The sequence below is a fragment of the Triturus cristatus genome, chromosome 6 (assembly GCF_964204655.1).
Source record: "Triturus cristatus chromosome 6, aTriCri1.1, whole genome shotgun sequence".
Lineage (NCBI taxonomy): Eukaryota > Metazoa > Chordata > Amphibia > Caudata > Salamandridae > Triturus > Triturus cristatus.
Genome location: NC_140589.1, coordinates 82,929,572 through 82,951,555, shown reverse-complemented (window position 1 = coordinate 82,951,555; position 21,984 = coordinate 82,929,572).

Genomic DNA, 21,984 nt, shown 5'->3' with positions numbered 1-21,984 from the left:
TGTCATTGTGGCTCATCTCCGTCTTGAATCACCCCAAGAGCGGGATTGGCGTCTTCTGCCCATACGCGAATACTCTGATTCTTGCTTCGCTCAGTGGGGGGCTGGGATTCAGTTGCTCATACACGTTGGCCGCCATGAGCTCGATTGACGCCCCCGTGTCTATGGTGGCTCTCACGTCCTGATTGTGGATCTTGACTTTGCACCTTGGAAGTCGTCGTCGATTCCGTCGTGGCTGGTCTACCGCGAACACGTAGTGGACCGGGTATTCCCCTGCGTCATCATCCATGTCCTCTCCGTCTCGCACTTCCGCCACCGTCTGGGCTGCCTCCTTCCGTGACTTGGTGGGCCGGCAGACTGCCGCGAAATGGTTCATCCACCCGCATGCACTGCATCTTTTCCCTCTTGCCGGGCAGTCTTCCAGGCGATGGGGTGTGCCTCCGCAGTATCCGCATCCCTTTTTCCTGTCTTGCGGCTTTCTCCCTGCGTTTTGGCGTGATTTTGGCCTTACCACGTTGGTCGTGTCCACCGCGTTGACCTGCTCTGTCTTGACCAGGCGGTGGAGCGCCGCCTCCATGTGCGACGCCCTGGCTTGCGACAGTTCTTTCAACCGGCCCAGAGTGAGGATGTCCGCCAGGGATTTGCCGTCCTCCTGAAGAATGTTGACTCTGAGTTTGGACGAGTAGCATCCTTGAATAATCTGACCTCGGATCTCCTCCTGTTCGTCTCGAAATCCGCACGTGCTGGACAGTTCCTTCAGGCGCCCATGGAATGCGTCCAGCGATTCTTCTGCTTCCTGCTTGGCCTGGCGAAATATGAACCGTTCGTAGTCCCTGTTCGCCATCGGCTCGAAGTGCGCATTCAGGGCATTGAGAAGCGTGACGTAGGTCTTAGGTGTAGCCTCCACCAGCGTCTTGTAAATGCGATGGATGTCTTTGCCTCCCAGGTGGAGGAGTAGGGCCCTGCGCCGATCTCGGGCTATGCCCGCCCCTTCGAAGTAGATCTGGAGGCGATCGGTCCAGTCTCTCCATCGTGGGGCAAGGGAGGAGGAAGCTCCGTCGACCAGAAACGGCTCAGTGGCGGGAATTGACGCCATCTTGGCGCAGTCGCAAAGACACTTTGCAGCACGTGCGCTGCTTACCTCCTGGGCACAGTGGCAGCCGCCTGGCTGAGGTCAGTGCGGACACACTCAGGGCTTCTCTTGTAGCCTGGCCGTGTTAGGCCTCGCCGTGGGGACCTCCGCTCACCAGGGTACCGGGCGCACACTTCCGCAGGCTCCGCCGGCCACGTGTGATGCACACACCCATCAGCAGGCACACCCCCGAGGAACGAGGCTGAGCAGGGGGTCTCGCACCCTGCCTAGGGTACATAGCAGGTGAGCTGCAACCAGGCGAGACAGCAATGAGCCAGGGCTGAGGGCACAGTAACAGTGCCTGAAGAGATGGCCTGTCAGCACTTCAGCATGGGGTCGTTTCTGCCCCTCGTCGCCAGTGTGATGGCCTCTAGGCCTGATGCCTCGTGGCTAACGCGCTGCAGCGCTCATTAAGCAGACACGAACACACGGTGTGGTTCCAGCGTGGTCCCGACTGCCGTTTGCGGGCCACGCCCCTTTATTTACAGAGAGCGCCTGACGTCATGCGTCAGCGCTCGTGCCTCACCTCCGACGCGGGTAGACTATACCGCTACCCCGCATCGGAGGACACTACACAGCTGACAGTTGGCACAATACGAAAATGGCAGTTCAAATGAAACGGAGACAACACAGTCTACCAAAAAGGCAATGCCCCCGCAAAGTCCAGCGGTACACTGACCTGAAGCTGAAATAAATCTGAAGAGCCGGTAAGTGTTTGTATAAAGTGGATATCCAAAATGTGTGCGGTGACATGCGCTCAGAAGAGGTTGCACGCTGGGTTCCAATGTGTTGGATGATCGTCGTCAAATTTGTAAAGATGAATTTTCCACACACAAATTACGTTGACGAATAAGGTTTATTGAGTACAAGCTTCCAACACGTGAAATGGTTCAGGTCAGGGGAGACATCCGGAAGGGGGTCCGGTTGCCTCATTCATCAGCTGTCACCTGGCAACATTCCAGAACATACAGCTGATGACAAGACACAGGGGAACAACTATGGTGTCCACAGGCGTACAACAGGATAATAAATCACACCTATGTATTTTTAATTGCTGTGCTTTGTAAAAATCTTTTAGTACTGATAAATAAATATATGCATTGCGTGAGTGTGATGTAGTTTGAGACTGCCGTTAAATTAACATTTGTTTCTGCAGATAACTTAGTTTCCCTCTGTACATTTTTCCTTTTCTCCTGAAAACATATACTTGCTGATGCTGTCATACATTTATGAGGATTAGGCCTGTGTCTTCTCATTTCAGCTTCCTGGCAGTTCATCCTTGTATCTCCTGCCTGGGATATGCCCAGAGGTTGTAATGACTAGCAGGGGGCAGTCATACTGGGAGACCCTCGGACCGGAAGCATAGGCGGTCAGAGTGCACCAGGCGTACCCGTACGGCCACCCAAAGTGCCTCTGTCTGGCTTAGTAAGTACTACTTAAGGCATTGACCCAAGAGGCATTGACCCATCCCATATTTACAGGCTATCGGCATAGGATAAATATAGATATGTTGAAACGAAATGGGAATTGCTTACATAGTAGTGATCCTGAAAATCTGGCATGGAGGTAAACTTTGTGGACCAGCATTGGGCCTGCACCTATAAAGGGAATCAAGTTGGGCTGTGATTTGAATATCTTCTTTGATTGCCATCTTTTTAGCACGTATCTCACACAGCTGCACATGCTTGTGTGCATTGCTGAGGTGAGCATGGTGTGCACAAGTGACTGTAGATCAAGAGATCAGTTACTAAAACTCAAAGCGCTGAACAGATCATCAGTCTAGTCCTTTCTTCCATCTCCCCTCTATGACAGCATGGACATCAGTTGTAGTCATTCAATGGTGGAGAATCAATGAAGCTCTGGCACTTGGAACTGGGAGGAGTCTGCCAATGTGACTGACTCCAGCCCTCGTGGAAAAAAAACTACTTTTGAAAGGGTGCTGCGGCTTCTACATGTATTTATAGCTCTATTTTATGTGCATACCATGGACTTGCAGCAAGGAGTTCCCGCTTAGAGCTTTGGATTTCACAGGACTCAAGGATTTGGCAAACTGACTGGAACTTTCTGAAAAGAGAGTTGGTGTTATACTATGATGGTATTCAGGCTTATACAGGCTTTGCAGCTTTCCATTATATAACCTCTCGCCATTTAGTAAAACACCCGGCATCGCCTGTACCTGACAATACTCCTCTACGTTTATTTCTGAACTATTTCTTCATGTTGTTAGACATTACTTGACAGCTGTGATGGATCATAGGCCTTCCTGTTTGTACTCCTGCTCCTATGTAAAGTGCTCTGAAAACATGGTTGATCTGCTTCGGGCTATATCCACCTACCAGAATAAATAAAATAATGTCTGTGATTGCACAAACATGCTAAAGCAACAGAATGGACAATGCAATTTTGTCTCGTGAGAGGGATGAAGGGAGCCTTCCAATGGAGCTGGCAATGGGGAAAACAGAGATTATTTAAAAAATACTGTCAGATATTCACGAGTCCAGATAGATCCGTGAGTCACCTCTACCCAAGAAGGAGCTTGGGCTCATCAACCCTACCACAATTTACCCCAGATCCAACTCCTGCACTTCAGCATGCACATCGACAGATCCAGCTGCGTCTTACCCCGTGCAAGTTTAGGTAACCCTTCTTCACCCATACTCCGAGACTTTGGATCAACATCCTGTACCTTTGAGATTCACTCTCCGCAACAACTCACACAACAGTGCAAGACCAACATTACTACTGTTCTTGCCATCAGCAAATTCTCACCTTCTCCCCAACAAGATCTGACTGCTACCAACACTACAAACAGAAGCACTGTTAATGTGTGTGTATGTGTGTGAGTGTGTGTATGTGTATATATATATATATATATCTATATATATATATCTATTCTGCTCGTGGGGGGGTCCATTAAATAAACCACACTCGAACGCGGGTCCGCTTCCCCAATAGCTTTTTATTAGGTATGGAAAACGTCCTCCTTCAGTCCATCAAATGTCTGACTGCAATGCCGACGCGTTTCGAGACCTTCCCTTCTTCAAAGCGCAGGCAGTCAACGAGTGCAGAAAGAGCTCTGCCTACCTATTAAGCGCTATTGCACGCCAATTAGGCAGCTCTGGATGAGACTGTGCGTTGCTTTATGGGAGTTGGAGTTCGTTATTAGTCCTGAATGGGCACTCGTAAAATGTCATTGTGGTTTAAAAGCTCCAATGAGCCCCAAAGGATACATTTTCCTAAATCCTATACCAGCGCTCCACTATGAGTCCCAATTCTTCAAGGCTCATTGGCCCCCTTGACATGGGGTGGTGCAGTTTCAGCGGCAGGACGGCCGCTCGCATATTCTGCTCGGTGGGGGTGTCCATTAAATAAACCGCACTCGAATGCGGATCCGCCTCCCCAATAGCTTTTTATTAGGTATGGAAAACGTCCTCCTTCAGTCCATCAAATGTCTGACTGCAACACCGACGCGTTTTGAGACCTTCCCTTCTTCAAAGCGTAGGCAGTCAACGAGTGCAGAAAGAGCTCCGCCTACCTATTAAGCGCTATCGCACGCCAATTAGGCAGCTCTAGATGAAACTGTGCGTTGCTTTATGGGAGTTGGAGTTCGTTATTAGTCCTGAATGGGCACTCGTAAAATTTCATTGCGGTTTAAAAGCTCCAAAGAGCCCCAAAGGATACATATTCCTAAATCCTATACCAGCGCTCCACTATGAGTCCCAATTCTTCAAGGCTCAGTGGCCCCCTTGACATGGGGTGGTGCAGGTTCAGCGGCAGGACGGCCGCTCGCATATTCTGCTCGGTGGAGGGGTCCATTAAATAAACCGCACTCGAACGCGGGTCCGCTTCCCCAATAGCTTTTTATTAGGTATGGAAAACGTCCTCCTTCAGTCCATCAAATGTCTGACTGCAACGCTGACGCGTTTCGAGACATTCCCTTCTTCAAAGCGCAGGCAGTCAACGAGTGCAGAAAGAGCTTGGCCTACCTATTAAGCGCTATCGCACGCCAATTAGGCAGCTCTGGATAAGACTGTGCGTTGCTTTATGGGAGTTGGAGTTCGTTATTAGTCCTGAATGGGCACTCGTAAAATTTCATTGTGGTTTAACTGGTGGGTTAGTTGGCCCCCAGGGACCCTCAGTATTCAAGGGGTCTTAATTCCCCAACTTAAAACGCACCACAGGGCGCGGTTCCACACTTGTGACATCAGGCTACGCCCCCTCCCTGCACCACTGCGCAGACGCACCCCCTGGTGCATTGTAAATTGGGGGATTAAGTCCCCTTGAGACCTGAGGGTCCCTGGGGGCCAACTAGCCCACCACTTACCTCCAGTAAGCGCCACAGAGCTGCGTTGCAGAGAGGTGTTAAAAGGGGCATGGCCTGGGCCACCTCTCTGCAACACAGCTCTGTGGTGCTTACTGGAGGTTAATGGTGGGCTAGTTGGCCCCCAGGGTTGAAGAGGAATGAATTCCCCAACTTAAAATGCGCCACAGGGTGTGTTTGCACACATGTCACCTCAGGCCCGCCCCCTTTTTACACCTCTCTGTAACGCAACTCTGTGGCGCTTAGTAGAGGTACCTGGTGGTCTCCTTAGGCCCTGCACCCTTCCTTCACCACTGTGCAAACGCGCCCTGTGGCGCATTTTAAGTTGGGGGATTAAGTCCCCTTGAATCCTGAGGGTCCCTGGGGTCCAACTAGCCCACCAGGTACCTCCAGTAAGCGCCACAGAGCTGCATAGGTTTATATATATATATATATATATATATATATATTACCTACTGGCGGTCGCCAGTAGGTAGTTATAGTTAGGACCACGTTTCCATAGGAAAACCTCAACATTCTATTTTGAATAACTTTGGCGCCGGTCGACGAATCCTCGCGAATTTCTCAAAATAGGTGGGGCGGTACGCTCCGCTCCTACCCTGAAAGTCTCGGGGGGATCCGTCAAGCGGGGGCTGAGATAAAAGGGGGGTCCCAAAACGCGTTTTTCCCATGCATTTTTCCATAGGACCTTTAGAACGAGCTACAGCCCGAATGGCTGAACAGAATTACTCAAAATTTGGCAGAGAGGTAGTCCCTAGGTCAAGGAAGTGCCTTTTGTAGGTTTGGTGTAAATCTGTTCAGTAGATTCTGAGAAAATAGCCTTTGAATCAATATATATATCTGTAAGCGCGCAGAGTGCGCGCTGGGTGCGCGCACCTTGCCGTGCGCGAGCCCAATTCTGATTGGTTGTTAGATCTTAGTAAACATTCGAATCGGTGGAAGTCAGGAAGCGGCGGCCGCCATTTTGTCCATCGCATAAAGAGGGTGTGATAAACAAAGGGGAAGCACTTGAAAAGGGGGCAGAGTGGGTAGAAATAGACCCAGTAGGCATTGTAAGGGGGTCAAAGTAGGACCTTGTAGGGCAAAAGAAAAGAATAATATTTTGTAAAAAAATATCGCCGAGTGCGCGCACCCTGCGCGCACCCGGAAAAAAAAATAATAAAACCAATGAAATTCCACGTTATAGTTAGATCAGGTAACTATAACTTGCGCGACCGCAATCCACAATGTGTCCTTTCAGATGTCATCATTGATGTGAAGAGTGATGTCACTGACCATGTCATGAGTGATGTAATATGTGACGTCATCAGCAGTTTATTGTGGGCGCGCAAGTTATAGTTACCTGATCTAACTATAACGTGGAATTTCATTGGTTTTTTACGAGTGAAATGTACAGCTAACTATAACATGTGTGAAACCTATGGTTTTTTAAGTGAATATATATATATATATTCACTGAAAAAACCATGGGTTTCACACACGTTATAGTTAGGAATTAGCATTTAAAAAACCTTAGAAATTCAGTGAAAAAACCATAGGTTTCACACATGTTATAGTTAGCTGGACATTTTACTCGTAAAAAACCAATGAAATTGCCCCGTTATAGTTAGTTCAGCTAACTATAACTCGCGCGCCCGCAATGCACTGCTGATGACGTCACATATTACATCACTCATGACATGGTCAGTGACATCACTCATGACATCACTGATGACATCTCAAATGACATCACTGATGACATCATCCAGTGAATGTGTATTTTTCTGAAAATTAAATATGTTTTATATATGTATATCTCAAGGACGATGGAAGAATAAATGGGTATATAAGTGTCTAAATGGATGATTTGTTTTTGAAAAATTGATTGTATAACTGACTGATTAAGTGTATCTTAGTGAATACATGGCTTAGTGAGTAATGTTTAAATATGTAAATATCTGTATCAGTCTCTCACTTTGTGTATAAGTGGCTGCATGGGTTGGTGAGTAGCTACAGGGGTGTCTATATAGGTTATTAGTTGGTTGTTTGAGTATCAGTCTGAGTGTCTGCATGGTTCGGTGGGGGGTATTACGTAGTGCATAGGTGCATGAATGAGTGACTCACTGTTTGTATGTGTTGAACAGAGCATGTGTGCAGGACTGCATGGGTGGATGAGTGTGTGTATGGGTGTGTTAGTGAGTGAATGACTGTCTCAATAGTGTCTTTATGAGTAACTACAGATGTTTAAAACTAGTATATGTGACTATTGGTGTATATATGTGAGTATATGTGAGAGATTGAAAGAGTTCCTGTATGAATAAGTATGTGTTTCTATAAGTGATTGTTTAAAAGACTAAGTATGTGTAAGTTTCCGTAGAAGTAAGTGTGGTGGTGTGTGTATAACTGTATATGCAAGTAAATGTATGTTTGATTCTTTATTAGCATGAGTGACTATGTGTGTGAGTTGCTCTATGGATGAGTGGCATTGTGTAACAGGATGTATAGGTGTATGAGTACATATGATGAGTGAGTACATGTATGAGTGACTGTATTGGACTGTTGGTGAATGAGTAGATGTGTATGTGGATCTTAGAATTACTGAAGAGGTTGTTGTAACTGTTATTGGTATGTCCATTGTTTTGTAAATTTTAGTCTCTATTTTTGAATGTGTGTGTCAAAGGTTATATTAGGGGAAGAGGAGGTCTGCCACTCTATCACAAGGATGATGTCATCAGTGATGTCATCAGTGATGTCATTTGAGATGTCATCAGTGATGTCATGAGTGATGTCACTGACCATGTCATGAGTGATGTAATATGTGACGTCATCAGCAGTGCATTGCGGGCGCGCGAGTTATAGTTAGCTGAACTAACTATAACGGGGCAATTTCATTGGTTTTTTACGAGTAAAATGTCCAGCTAACTATAACATGTGTGAAACCTATGGTTTTTTCACTGAATTTCTAAGGTTTTTTAAATGCTAATTCCTAACTATAACGTGTGTGAAACCTATGGTTTTTTCACTGAATTTCTAAGGTTTTTTAAATGCTAATTCCTAACTATAACGTGTGTGAAACCCATGGTTTTTTCAGTGAATTTGCAAGGTTTTTTAAATGCTAATTCCTAACTATAACGTGTGTGAAACCTATGGTTTTTTCAGTGAATTTGCAAGGTTTTTTAAATGCTAAGTTACTTTACGCCATTCGTGGCGTGCGCGCCCACTTAACGCCACCAAAAGCACAGGGGGTGGGGTCAATGTGGATAGTGGTTTTTTATTTCGATTTTATAATTTTATTATAATTTAATGCAATTTTTTAAATAATTTATGTACTATATCCTGCATTATCGAAAGGTTTTTTTTTATGCATTTTTTTCCGTGCGCGTACGGTAAGCTGACGCTACGCGCTTGTAAAATACGCGTACGGTAAGCTGACGCTACGCGCTCTGGACGTAATTAGTGCAGCGCGCCTACGTGATACGTGCGTGCTGTACGCGTATACCCGGAAGCAACGTCGCGGTTACGCAGGGGCGTGTAATGCGCATGCGCGGTACGTGATACGTGCGTGCCGTACGCGTACACCCGGAAGCAACCTCGCGGTTACGCAGGGGCGTGTAATGCGCATGCGCGATACGTGATACGTGCGTGCCGTACGCGTACACCCGGAAGCAACGTCGCGGTTACGCAGGGGCGTGTAATGCGCATGCGCGAAAGTGACGTAAGCGCTGCGTAAGCGCACCGTAAGCGTCACGTGCGCGCACGGTAGGTCATGTGACTTACAAAGAACACTTTTTATTGGTTGAAATTACTTTCACTTCCAGAAACTTCCCACACCACACCCCTTCCCCTCTTTACTGCTTGAAAGAACACTTTTCATTGGTTGATACTACTTTCAGTTCCAGATTCTTCCCACACCACACCCATTCCCCTCATTTCTGCTTGTGATTCTCTAGGAGCAGGAGCTGGATTGACATTGGGATACAATGGCAGAACAGCACACCTCTTCTGAGAGTGAGGCCAGCAGCACCACCATGATCCAGAGAAGGAGGAAACAAAAGACTTCTTTTGTATGGGAGTATTTCACTTTTCCAGAGGGGGAGAAAAAGGTCAATGCTCCAAAGGTCACTTGCATACTTTGTGATCGTGTTTTATCAAGAGGAAATCCAAGTAGGAAATATTCCTTTGGAAATCACTCTATGATGAGACACCTTCAGGACAAACACCCAAGGACCTTTGCTCAACATACTGGAGAAAACTCTTCAGTAAGTCACCAGAGCCCAGCCTCAGATGCTCAGCCGAGTACATCATCGGCAGCTCAGCTGAGCCCTCCTTCGGTTGTTGGAGCATCACCTTCTTCTTTTCCTTTGGACATCAACCCTCGATTTGCGAGTGTTGAAATGAGGTGTACAAAATGTGGTGGTCTTATTGTTTTTGGGGAGGTCAGTCTTCCCCTTATTAACAATAAGATAGACCAGCATGTTTGTAGACGCTCATAATACTCCCATTCTTTCTTTCCTCCATCCCTGTATGAACCCAACGGCTCTTATAAGAGCCAACCTTACCTCACAATTTTTTTTATTTTTTTTTAAGCTTCCCTTTTCGCAAAAAAATTTTTTCCGTGCGCGCACGGTACGCGTAATTCCGCAGGTCGCCGTGCGCGTACGCTACGCGCATATGGCGATTTTTCGAAAAATATTTTTTTTTTATTTTTGCCCTTGAGGGTCCTTCTGGGACCCCCTGACCAAGGCTAGGGGGTCAGGAACTGTCGAGCCTGCCCCCTTTTCACATTATCCACCTTTTTTATTCACCCCCCTGACAGTTCGAGAGAGAAAATGGCGGCCGCCGCTTCCTGGTTTCGACCGATTCGAATGTTTACTAAGATCTAACAGCCAATCAGAATCGCGCTCACGCACGCCACCGTACGCGTACCGTAAGCTTACCGTAAGCTTACCGTAAGCGCACGGTAAGCGCACCGTAAGCTTCCACAGATATATATATTGATTTAAAGGCTATTTTCTCAGGATCTACTGAACAGATTTACACCAAACCTACAAAAGGCACTTCCTTGACCTGAGGACTACCTCTCTGCCAAATTTCTAGTAATTCTGTTCAGCCGTTCGGGCTGTAGCTCGTTCTAAAGGTCCTATGGAAAAATGCATGGGAAAAACGCGTTTTGGGACCCCCCTTTTATCTCAGCCCCCGCTTGACGAATCCCCCCGAGACTTTCAGGGTAGGAGCGGAGCGTAGCGCCCCACCTATTTTGAGAAATTCGCGAGGATTCGTCGACCGGCGCCAGAGTTATTCAAAATAGAATGTTGAGGTTTTCCTATGGAAAAGGGGTCCTAACTATAACTACCTACTGGCGACCGCCAGTAGGTAATATATATATGTATATATGTATATATATATATATAGGTTTATATATATATAGGTGTATATATATATATATATATAAATAGATGAAGATTATATATATATATATAAATAGGTTTATATAGGTATATATATATAGATGTAGATATATATGTAAATATAGTTCTCCTGAGCTTTGTAGCCATCCTGGAATACATTCTGTAACCACACACCGCCGGGTACATACATCAATGATCTACGAAAGGTGCTTTACTGTCCTCACGTACAAACTCTCAGCTATATAAAAAAAACATGGAATTACATTTCTCTGTCCATTCCTTTCTCAAATAAGTTTCAAAAGAGTTGGGACAGGATAGCTCAAGTTGGAGCATAAAGCCGGGATTCCTTTGCTCTATCACCACTTGAGAGGGGTGTGTGATGAAATGGGGTGTTGAGGCAATGAGTCGACCGAGTCATGTTCATGAAGAATCCAAAATAGGTTCTTAGGTTTCTAGTCTTAAACGTCCATATGTTAGTATTGTGGAGGCTAAAGTACAAACCTGGGCATTTTAGATTTGTGTACTGATGCCTAGGAGCTTCATGAAGGTCTAGGGAAATTGTGAGTGGGTTGCTGGGCTGTGTTTACATATCTGAACAGGGAACTTACACATGAGTGGAACCACATAGTGGAGTCATTGCTTCCAGAGGGAGTCCTTTCTGTGTAACACTGTAGCTGAAAGGAAATTAAAACTGCTGAAGCAAGCGGCGATTCAGGGGAGAACTGTTTGCAGGACATTGGTACAATGTAAGAGGCAATGCAACACAATAAACGTAACTAAGTTTACCACTGGAATCAGGGTAGAGACACTAACATTGCACCCCCCTCTGTCCATGAGAATGGCTTGGCTAATACCACATCTTTATTACGATCGAGTGATTGGTTGTTGTTGTAACATGAAAAGCTTTCCAGACCTTTCCAGACACTTCAAAGAACGTAATCTAGAAGCACCATGGCTCAAGACCATGAGTCTTAAACTGGAAAATCTAATCCCAGGTCTGTCCCAAAGCACCAGGAGAGGTGTAAGGCACATGACAGTGAAGACGGACAGTATGTGTGCACCTGGGCAAGAGTCCCCTTCGTAAGTTGTTTTAGGCCAAGCACTGCGCCTCTCGATAACCATGGCAGGAGTGACAATGCCACTGAGAATCTTCTCCTGGGGAAGAAGAGGTGCTCTTATCTTGGGACATCTGCTCTCTTGGTCCTCAAAATGGGAAGATGCAGGAGAAGATGAACAAACAATTAAAAGAATTGGTCGAAAGAGTGCGGCAGTGGCCTATGGCTTATGTTCTCTTTTCTTCTAGCCCTGTAAAATGATGTTTTGTTGCTGTAGAGAGATTTGTATGTTATTAAAACTCTTGAAATACAATAAATGTGTCCCATCAGAAAAGTATCTTCTTTTTCTGGCACAACACGTTCCTCTCCTTGCAGACTGAATGATGGCTACACATATTGGGGCAGATTCACAGAACTAATCTGAGATAAAATCCTAAACTTACTACTTTTGGTATTCACAGAAGGCATTTAGTAGTAGTAAAGTTAGAACTACTAACTTTACTACTACTAAATGCCTTCTGTGAATACCAAAAGTAGTAAGTTTAGGATTTTATCTCAGATTAGTTCTGTGAATCGGCCCCATTGTTCTTACACGCTTTCACCTTCTCTCAGTATCTACACACAATCTGTAAACACCATTGCACACCATTGGACCCACACGCAGTCACGTCGCCCACGTACACACACCACGAGTGGCGGCTTTTGATAAAAGTGTTTGAAGATCGCTCATTATTGGAGAAATGCCAGCTTGCAGGTGTGTCCTCCCTTTTTTTATGCCCCTTGACACCTCTCCAGCGTAGCATCTACTCTGGCATGCCATCATGGGTGGGTGTGTTGAGTAGCACGTTCCTCTCTTTCCATCAGGGTGAAAAGGACTCCTGGGAGAGTTTGGGCGGACTTGAATAACGCCCTCTGGCTTTCTTCCTTTCGCTGATTCTTTCTGTCAGTCACTATGGCAGTGGCCTGCTAACAGTAAACAATAATAGAGCAGAGTCATAAAGATAGGCTCCCCTTGCTGGGCATCCATAACACCACAGATATGTGAGTGATTTAGATCTCTTGATTAGGGCTTGTATTTTATCTAGCATTGCAAATAAACCATGTCTAAACAACTGGTGTGTTTTTTTCAAATACATAGGGAACATGTAAAAGGTATTTAGCTTGAGAGATACAGAGACTGGAGCCTGAATGTACCCTGTAACTTCAAATGTTTTACTTTTCAATTGTATCACTTCGAATTTTTTACTTCTCAATTTTTTATATATTTTAGTCTTTACTTCTTTTTTAATACTTCGTTTTTAGGTCTGGTTTAACAGTGCAGGTGTCTGCAAGATGTATTGTTATTAAATATTTAAATTATACATGGAGTCAACTTTGGCTCCACCCAGAGGAGTCCCACCCTCTCACTTCAAATGACTGGATATATGGGACCAGATTTACAAAGAGTTCCCACAATGCAGTGCAGCACAGTTCTGCTCTCTCCTTGCAACAGTACACTTTTGGCACTCACGAGCCAATGCAGGCACCCTTGCACCATCATCTGCATGGTGGCCAGCATAGGTTTTGTGCAGGAAGTGGCCACTTCCTGCACAAAAACTATGCTTTAATGTATTTCCTCTTTGTTTCTATGCTGTATTGCATTTATATAGCGCTTACCACCCCTGACGAGGCATCAAAGCGCTTTTTCGGCAAGTAGCACGCTACTCCGGAACTCATAGAGGATTAGTGTTGAATTAGTATTGTGAAATATGAATGTAATTAAAGTGGTGCTGTAGAATTCAGCACACGCGCAAAGAGGAAACAAATGAGGACAAAGGCTTTTGCTACACTTGCCTCAGGAAGGCGCAGGATTTTGCTGCAAATTTCCATCTACAATTTTTTGTAGGTAGGGATTTGCATCAAAACCCATGAGTGCTTGCATTGAAATGCCTCATGCAAGGCAGCTCATTGCGCGTCATTGTTTTGGATTACAATCCAGAGTAAAACACGATCTGCGTTGGATTGTGAATCCCTCTAAGAGCCTTTACATTGGGTCTGCGTTAAAAAAGTAGCACAAACCTGAATCAAAACTTTCTAAATCTGGGCCTTGGTGTATCCTTCCATCATCCAGGAAATGCTTCCACTGGAATGATGGGGGATTATTTCACATGTGATATGTACCCCCAATCATCATACTGTTAGTCACATTCAATTCTTTATGTCCTGTTTTTATTCTTTAAAGAAAGCAATGCCCTCTTAAAAGCACTGTCACATCCGGTGGATGAGACTTCAATGAACAGCACATGCTGTACATGCATGCTACACAGGTACACAGCACCGGTGAATGTCTGTGGTTATATGTGTTTGCAATTGAAAGCCAGACCTCTTAGTTTTAAAGTTCTTGTTTCCATTTGGTGATAACCTCACAGATCACCCTTTTCTCGTTAAATTTTGTTTTGTATTTTCATCCTGTTTCCCACACCTTCTTTTAGTTTTATTGCTAATTTTCTGTTCATTTTGTTTTTCGTTTGAGAGAATGCTCAAAGCCCCTTTCCCCTCATCATTTCTTTTTCTCGCCCTGCTATTTTCAGTTTTCCTATCCTTTCTTATCATAGTTTTCTATATTTCCAATTCGTTTTACATAAAATATTTGTGTTTAGAATTGCATTTTTAAGAAAGTACGACGTAAAAAGTTGGGGGGGAAAAATGCAGCACAGGGGTAATACCTAAAACCTAGGATCATTTCTTCTGAGCTATAATTCCTTGTGGTCCAAAATGAGGCTGGCATCGAGTACACGGTGATGCTGAGTGTACCTCTGCCCTCTGAGACACCACCAACATAATCCACATTCACCATCAGACAAAATTCCACATGGATATTAATATTGCTCACTACCAACCCGGTATTTTCAGACACTGATGGTTGCCAGGTGACTCCATCTCACTTTGGGTGATGTGGTCCAAGCCTGGAACTTCAATTAACACCCTCATCTAGGTGGAAGTTAGAGAGATGACTGAAAATGGGCGAATTGCATACCTGGTTATAATTGTTCGGAAAAGCACAGAACTCAACTGTTGTTCCCGGTGGCTTGGGGTCTTCTGGTAAGCTTCGGTGGAATGGGGAAAAGGGCTGTCTTTGCTGAATCAGGCACACAGCCTTGGTCCTTAGATATGCTCCAGTGTGAATTTGTGTCAGAAACATTATGTACGAGGAGCCAGTGAGTCAAGCACCCTCTGGATTATTGAATGAATACCTAAAAGTCCTATGAACTTGTAGTAATCCATGGAGAGAACATGGTACAAATACATCTGTTGAGTTTGTTTACTCTTCGCTGTTTGAATGTGGCATGGATTAGTCAAAGAAATTACCCTTATTTGTAAGTAATCCTTGCATTTTCTTTACACTGAGTTTCAGACTCAAGTGTGACGCCACCACTTACTCAAGGAGTAATGTTCTTCTGTTTAAATGGTAAGCGCCGCTCATGTGCATAACAGGCTGGCAGTAACAGTGAGGCCTATTATAGGTCAAGTCACACACTGTGAGCATAAGTTCCTTGTGCCTAATTTGGAGTCTTGGCGGCGCAGGAGCATTGTCAAAAGTCAACAGTTCTCCGCGCTCTCAAACTTGTGGTCCTCAGCTCTATTCAAAGGCTGATGCATAACCGTAGTCTTTTAGTCATAATCTTCTGACCAGAGGTGGCACTTCTTACTGTGTTCCACCACTGGCTGCACATGAAAACCTCAGACCTGGTGGCCTCTTCACCAAAGGGCCGCCAGGTCGCCGCGACCATCACTTCGCCCTACTAAGGACTGGACGAACGTCACTGTCCATGCCTGTGTCCACCAGGATACATGTAGAAAGGCCCCCAAAGTTCAGTGTGACAAGACCCTGTACGTTGGGGTGTTTGTTTACAGAAGTGGAAAACAACGAGTTTTTTCTCTACAGAAAACTTTGCAGGGTGGGCTCTTTAAACACGGTGCTTGCTCGACAGAGCTCATCGCTTTGAAGGAGCTGCAGAGGCCGCTCACGCCACAGCGCAGGGGTCACCACCAGGGAGGTGGTGACTTCTAAGCAGGGTGGATGGTACGCAGCCACAGTGGTGGAGAACATAGCCTCCACCCGCCTCTGCATACCTCTATATATATATAAAGAACAGGCATGAAGAATGTCTGGTACATGAGCGCTTCCTGCCTCTATGCCAGCGCGTGCCACTATTCAATGTGTCATACTGAGGAAGACCTCCTCTCAAGTCTCAGTGTTTCTGGTGCAGCATTGGCAGGGCCAGTAGTTGCCAGGCTCTTCCCAGAGATGGTTGGATGGTATACATAGATGCATCTTGCTGTGAGCCAGGTATAGTTCATACCTCTGGGGTGCCATGGGAAGGCCCTTGAAAGCTCTTCTTTGTTTAAAAGAAGCAGGCCAGCCTCGGTATTTCCAGACCCAGCTGCTACCTTCGCATGCTCATCACAGGGGATTCCTTTAAAGTGCTGGAGATCTGCAGTATGGAACAGATGTTCACTTGTCCGAACTGTGAATTCCTTCCATAGTGAGATCTCAAGAGAGCAGGACTGAGAGGCTGGCGGCCTGAAAGGGAGTCCTCCTTAGCAGATCCAGAACCTGAAGGTCTTTCAGTGATGAGTATCCTGTACCCCTGCATCAGGGGTGCACTGGGGGGGGGGCACTGCCAGCACTGTGCCAGCCGGTTTGCCACATTTATCCCTTAAACCAATGGGTTAGTCCTTCCTCCTGTTTTGAGAGACTCAGGTTCTTTGGAGTCCTGAAGATGATCCGTGGGGTGTGAGACACAAGATGGCCGCAGACTGCGATGCTCGCCCCTACAAGCGGAGACACCTTCCTCTGCCTTTCTCTCTGCGCCTGAGCCCTGGGTAGGTGGAGTGTGGGGAGCTGGGCCTGTGGAGTGGCCTGGTCATTGGTGCCTGGACCGGGTTCTGTCCTCAAGCTCTGTGTCACTGTCACCGCAGCTCCTTAAAGCTGGGGTTCAGGGCTCTCCTTTAGATGTGTAAAGGCTTCACCTCTTAATGCACTGAAATGCCAGCAGACATATTGAAACAGCAACACATCCAAAGAGAATATGTGTTCATCTCCCAAAATCACTGACTTTTCTCCATCACCAAAGACCCAGGTGAATGTTCTGCGTGTGCTGCGGCTCTCCGGTGAATATTTGTTAAATAAACAGTTTTTATTGGCCTTTCACGAAACAAAAGTACATTGGACTAGCATTCGCATTACGTGATTAGTGAGATACGCTTTTGCATGCAGACATCAAATGCACACTTTTCATATCATTACACACACAATTGTAAAATGGAGAATATTTTAATTACACACAAGTTTATAGCCAGACAGTCCCAGACTCTATCCCTATGTCATCATACCTCTATACTGTTCCGAGTGTTCCCGATTTTTGTGATATTCCTGTGGACACCCGCCCGCTGGCCTATACTTCGCACACTCACACGGATCATACAGCGCCGCATTCCCCTCCTGAGGGGTCCAGATCAGAAGGCACAGTGCCACGCCACTGCCCAGCCCCAATGAGGCCCACAAGCAGGAATGCAAGCCAAGTACATATCCATTATTCTCCAGGTCAAAGAGGTTTAGTAGAGGAATTTCTGGGGTAAACTTTATCGCCCATCACATTACCCCCTTCAAAATTCAGAAAACTCCCAGCTAGAATGACCAAACCCCACAGCAGTGCCACACCATGCCCAAAATCCCCCACAATCTGGGGTACCCTCCCAGCTAAAGCGCCCCAGCCTTTCACGAGTGAGATGAGTTCTATGTCAATGTTTCAATTTTGTCCTAAAGAAGGGGGTCACGACTGCTGCTTCCCTCGGGACAATGGGAGCGAATTTCCCTCCTCATCTCTCAGGTGAACAAGATCCCAAGCATGCCTGAGAGCCTCAGGGGAACAAGATCCCAAGCATACCTGAGAGCCTCAGGGGAACAAGATCCCAAGCTTGCCTGAGAGCCAGCACATTTCCAGGTACATTGTTCACTAGTGAACAGTACAGTAAAGACGTCTGATGCACACACACGCCTTTCGTACATTGGTAGTTAGGCATCTACGGGGTTACATTTGGGAAAGTCTACCGAATTGTTCATTCAGGGGGATAAGGCGTGACACAATTGCAGATCTCTAACAAAAATGATGTATATTGCATGTTAAATTCTGATTAATGGGGGGGGCGTGGCTTGGCACCCGAGTGAATGGCGGCGCCCGGATGAAGCTCCGTGGTTAGCCGGGAAGACTCGGCCGTTTTGCCCTTAGCTGCTGTTCGGCTGAGCATCTGTACGGCTGTCTGATGGTTCGGAGCGGGTTGTATGCTCACTGTAGACCTTTATGGCGGCGCGGGAACCTTAATTTTCTCAAAGTGAGTTCCTCCTCGGCTTCGTTTCCCGCGCGGCCGCCATTTTGTATTTAGCGCGCGAACGCGCGTTACCTCAGACTGTCGTCGGAATGGCATCTGCCTTTTCAAAATGACCCTGCTCAACACTTCTTCACTGTTTAAGGTATCTGGAAGCTTTTTCTGTGGTGAAATTGTGGCGTTTTAATGCAGAAAATCTGTATGTCTTCAATATCAAGTATGCTGGCACCTTCGTGAAGAGTCTTTTGAATGTGAGGATATTGCAGCTGTGCTCCTTTAGATTACAATCTGTGTAGGATTACCGCTGACCAGCATATCGCAACGAGACTCTGCAGCGCTCAATTCACTGCAATCTCTTCATACGTTAAATACTGGTGGCATACGCGGTATTGCTCCTCCTCTTGGCGCTTGTGTGGGCTCCTGGCTTATTTATCCCTGTTTATACTACGCCGGAGTTTCAAAGATGGCATGGTGATTGGTTACCAGTGAGCGCTTTTCCTTTTCAAAGGCCCCTCTCTTCCTTTTTGCTGGTGCTCTTCCGTGTCCTGCGCCTGGCTTTTTGTGTCGATTTCCTGACATACTGACACTGGCCTGATTTTTGTGCATAGAGTTTTATGGGTAGAACAAGGGTACCACCTTCCTCTTTCTCCAAGCCAAAGAATTCAAAGATTTTTTCAGAGTTCTCCAAATTAGAAGACTCTTCAACCTCATCTTTTCAACGCCTGGATACGACAATGGAGCCCTCACCTACCCCTACCGTATCAGTGAAATCAAATACCAAACGCTTAAAGAAAGACCCTCCTTCGCCGCCTAAACCAGCCTCACCAGTGTCACTGGAGCTACTACTGGAGGAAATTAGGGCTCTTCGACCATTCATGGAAGAAACCAATACTAAACTACAAGTCTTAACGGACACTTGGTCTCAGCTGGAGGCTAGAGTATCATCAGTTGAGCACAATGTATCATCCTTTAAGGATTACATTTGTTTATTATTAATTGTCGGAGCACAAACCAGGGATCAGAAGCCAAATGCCTACAACCCAAAGGGCCGGCGTATCGTGTAGCTGCTAACATCAAGGAGCGACAGGGTGTAGCGCATTATTCACAGTTATACACAGCAAGTCGCCTACAACCCTTCCGGGCCGGCCGCGTCAGCAAAATTTGGATAATAACACCTACACATTGTCCATAGGTCTTATGTGGTAGTCAGGTGGCCCCCAGTCGGCGCCTGACGGCAGACGACCCGCGGAAACTACAAACTCCCCGTGGTGCTCCCAATGTGAACAAAGAACCAAAACGAAACAGAACCCCAGTCCCTGTAAATGTGGCGCGAGTCCGGGCACACCCTCCAGACAGTTCTACAACAACGGCTGTGCCAAGGACCCAGGTGCCCCCCCCACCCTCCCATCCCCATTCCCACCCTCCCATCCCCATTCCCACCCCCCCTTCACCCTGTGTTCCACGTCCATCTCCCTCCACCCCTCGGGGACTCCTGCAATCTGGAAGCGCTATTCTTACTTCTGCTCCTCAGCTAGACGCAGTAAGTGCAGGTATCGGGGACAAGTAACCTCCCGAAACTCTGAGGCCAGCATTGCCAGGAAGGGTTTCCATAGTTCCCCATATTTAGAACCCTCCCCCGCCAACGTCAATGAGAGTTTTTCCATACCCAGGACGTGCCAAAGCCGGTGCAGCCACTCAGTGAAGGATGGAATGTTGTTAGTGCGCCAGTGAGTGAGTATAGTTTGTGTCGCAGAACCCAATGCTATGGCTATCAGTCGTCCCCTTCTAGAACGAAGCGGATAGGTCAAGGGGTTCGGCAGGCCCAGCAGTGCGTAGGCGGGAAAACGTGGTATCTCAGTGTTGAAGTGACTATCCACCTCGTCAAGCACTTGCGCCCAAAACGGCCGAATATACTCACACTCCCACAGTAGGTGCGTCAGTGTGCCCACCTGTCCGTATCCTCTCCAACAACACACCTCCCTCCGATGATCCATTGCATGGAGCCGCTCTGGGGTATAGTACCAGTAGGTTGCCACCTTCGTGAGCGTGTCGGTAAGGCCCATATGGTACGCAGAGTGGCGCGCTCTGTGGTATATTCCTTCCCATTCTTTGTGGGTCAAAGTGCGGCCCAGCTCTCTCTCTCACCGCGTCCTCCCCGCATTGAAGGTATGTGTATACCGAGCCTGCAGCATACTATACAAGTCAGAGATTAATTGTTTATCCGAGGTGCGTGTAAGAAGCCACCTCTCATACCGTGAGAATCTCCGATTGGCCAGCGGGCGCACCCGCCTGTCCAGGGCCCAATGCCGCACTTGCAGGTAGCGAAGCCTCTCCGTCTCCTGCAGCCCATATTCCTGTGAGAATTGTGTGAAGGGATATACACCTTCCCCGTCATACATGTGGTAGAGGAAGCGGCAACCCGACGGCTTCCACCGGACAAACGCCGCCGAGTGCATCCCAGGGGTGAACTCCGGGTTGTCAAACAAGGGAGTAAGCGGGGAAGGGAACGTGGTAAAGTCATGCGCAATGCTCACTCGATCCCAGATCTCTAAAGGCACTCGGGTGATGTGTGAGGCGTACAGGTTAGGGGGCCTGTGTTCCCTGCGCAGAAATGGAATTTCCTGCAGGGCCCGGGCCTGATCTTGGAACAGCCAATGCTTCTCCGACTCCCAGCGGCTCCACTCCACTAGGTAGCGAAGCTGTGTGGCTCGGAAGTATAGTTGCAGATCGGGGACCCCCAACCCCCCGCTCTCAGGAGGGAGAGTAGATAGAAGCCTCTTCATGCGCGGCTTTCGCCCGTTCCAGATGAACTGGGCCAGCTCTGCTTGCGTCCGTCGGAGCCAACCGGCAGGCGGGTATAAGGGAATCGTGCGAAATATATAGAGGAGCTGTGGCAAGACAGTCATCTTGACCGCGGCGAGTCTTCCCAACCAGGAAAGGGGGCAGTACTTCCATCGTCCCAGCTCCCGACGGATTTTCCGGCTCAGAGCTGCGTAGTTGAGGGCCACCACCTGCGGCAGCGTCGGGGCCAGCTGTATCCCCAAATAGGGGACAGACTCCACCTCCCACTGGAAGGGAAGCAGGGACCGCAGGTAAACCCGGGTGGACCGAGTCAAAGAGAGGCTAAGAGCCTGTGATTTATCCTTATTGACCTTAAACCCAGCCACCCCCGCGAAGGTGTCCAGGTCCGCCATGCAGGCCGGGAGAGACTTCCGTGGATTAGCGATAGAGAGCAGCACATCGTCCGCATACAGGCTGATGGTGTGTACGTAGCCCCCAAACTTGATGCCAGTGACATTAGGGTTCTGTCGTATCGCCTGGGCTAAAGGCTCCATATAAGCAGCAAAAAGCAGCGGCGACAGCGGACACCCCTGGCACGTGCCCCGTTCTATCCGGAAGCTGGAGGACGTGTGCCCATTCACCCGGACTGCCGCCGAGGGGAATTTGTAGCAGTTGAATATATGGGTGCGGAATCTCTCCCCTAGGCCCATTTTCAACAACACCTGCTCCAGGTAGGGCCAATGGACCCGGTCGAATGCTTTTTCTGCATCAATCGTGAGAAGCATGTACTCCCCCGTCGTCCTGGAGGCCTTCTCAGTCAGATGTAGGACTCTTTTCGTATTGTCGGGGGCCTGACGTTCCGGGATAAACCCCGCCTGATCCGGGTCTATGAGGCCCGGCATACAAGGCGCCAACCGACTAGCTAAAATGCCCGTGTAGAGC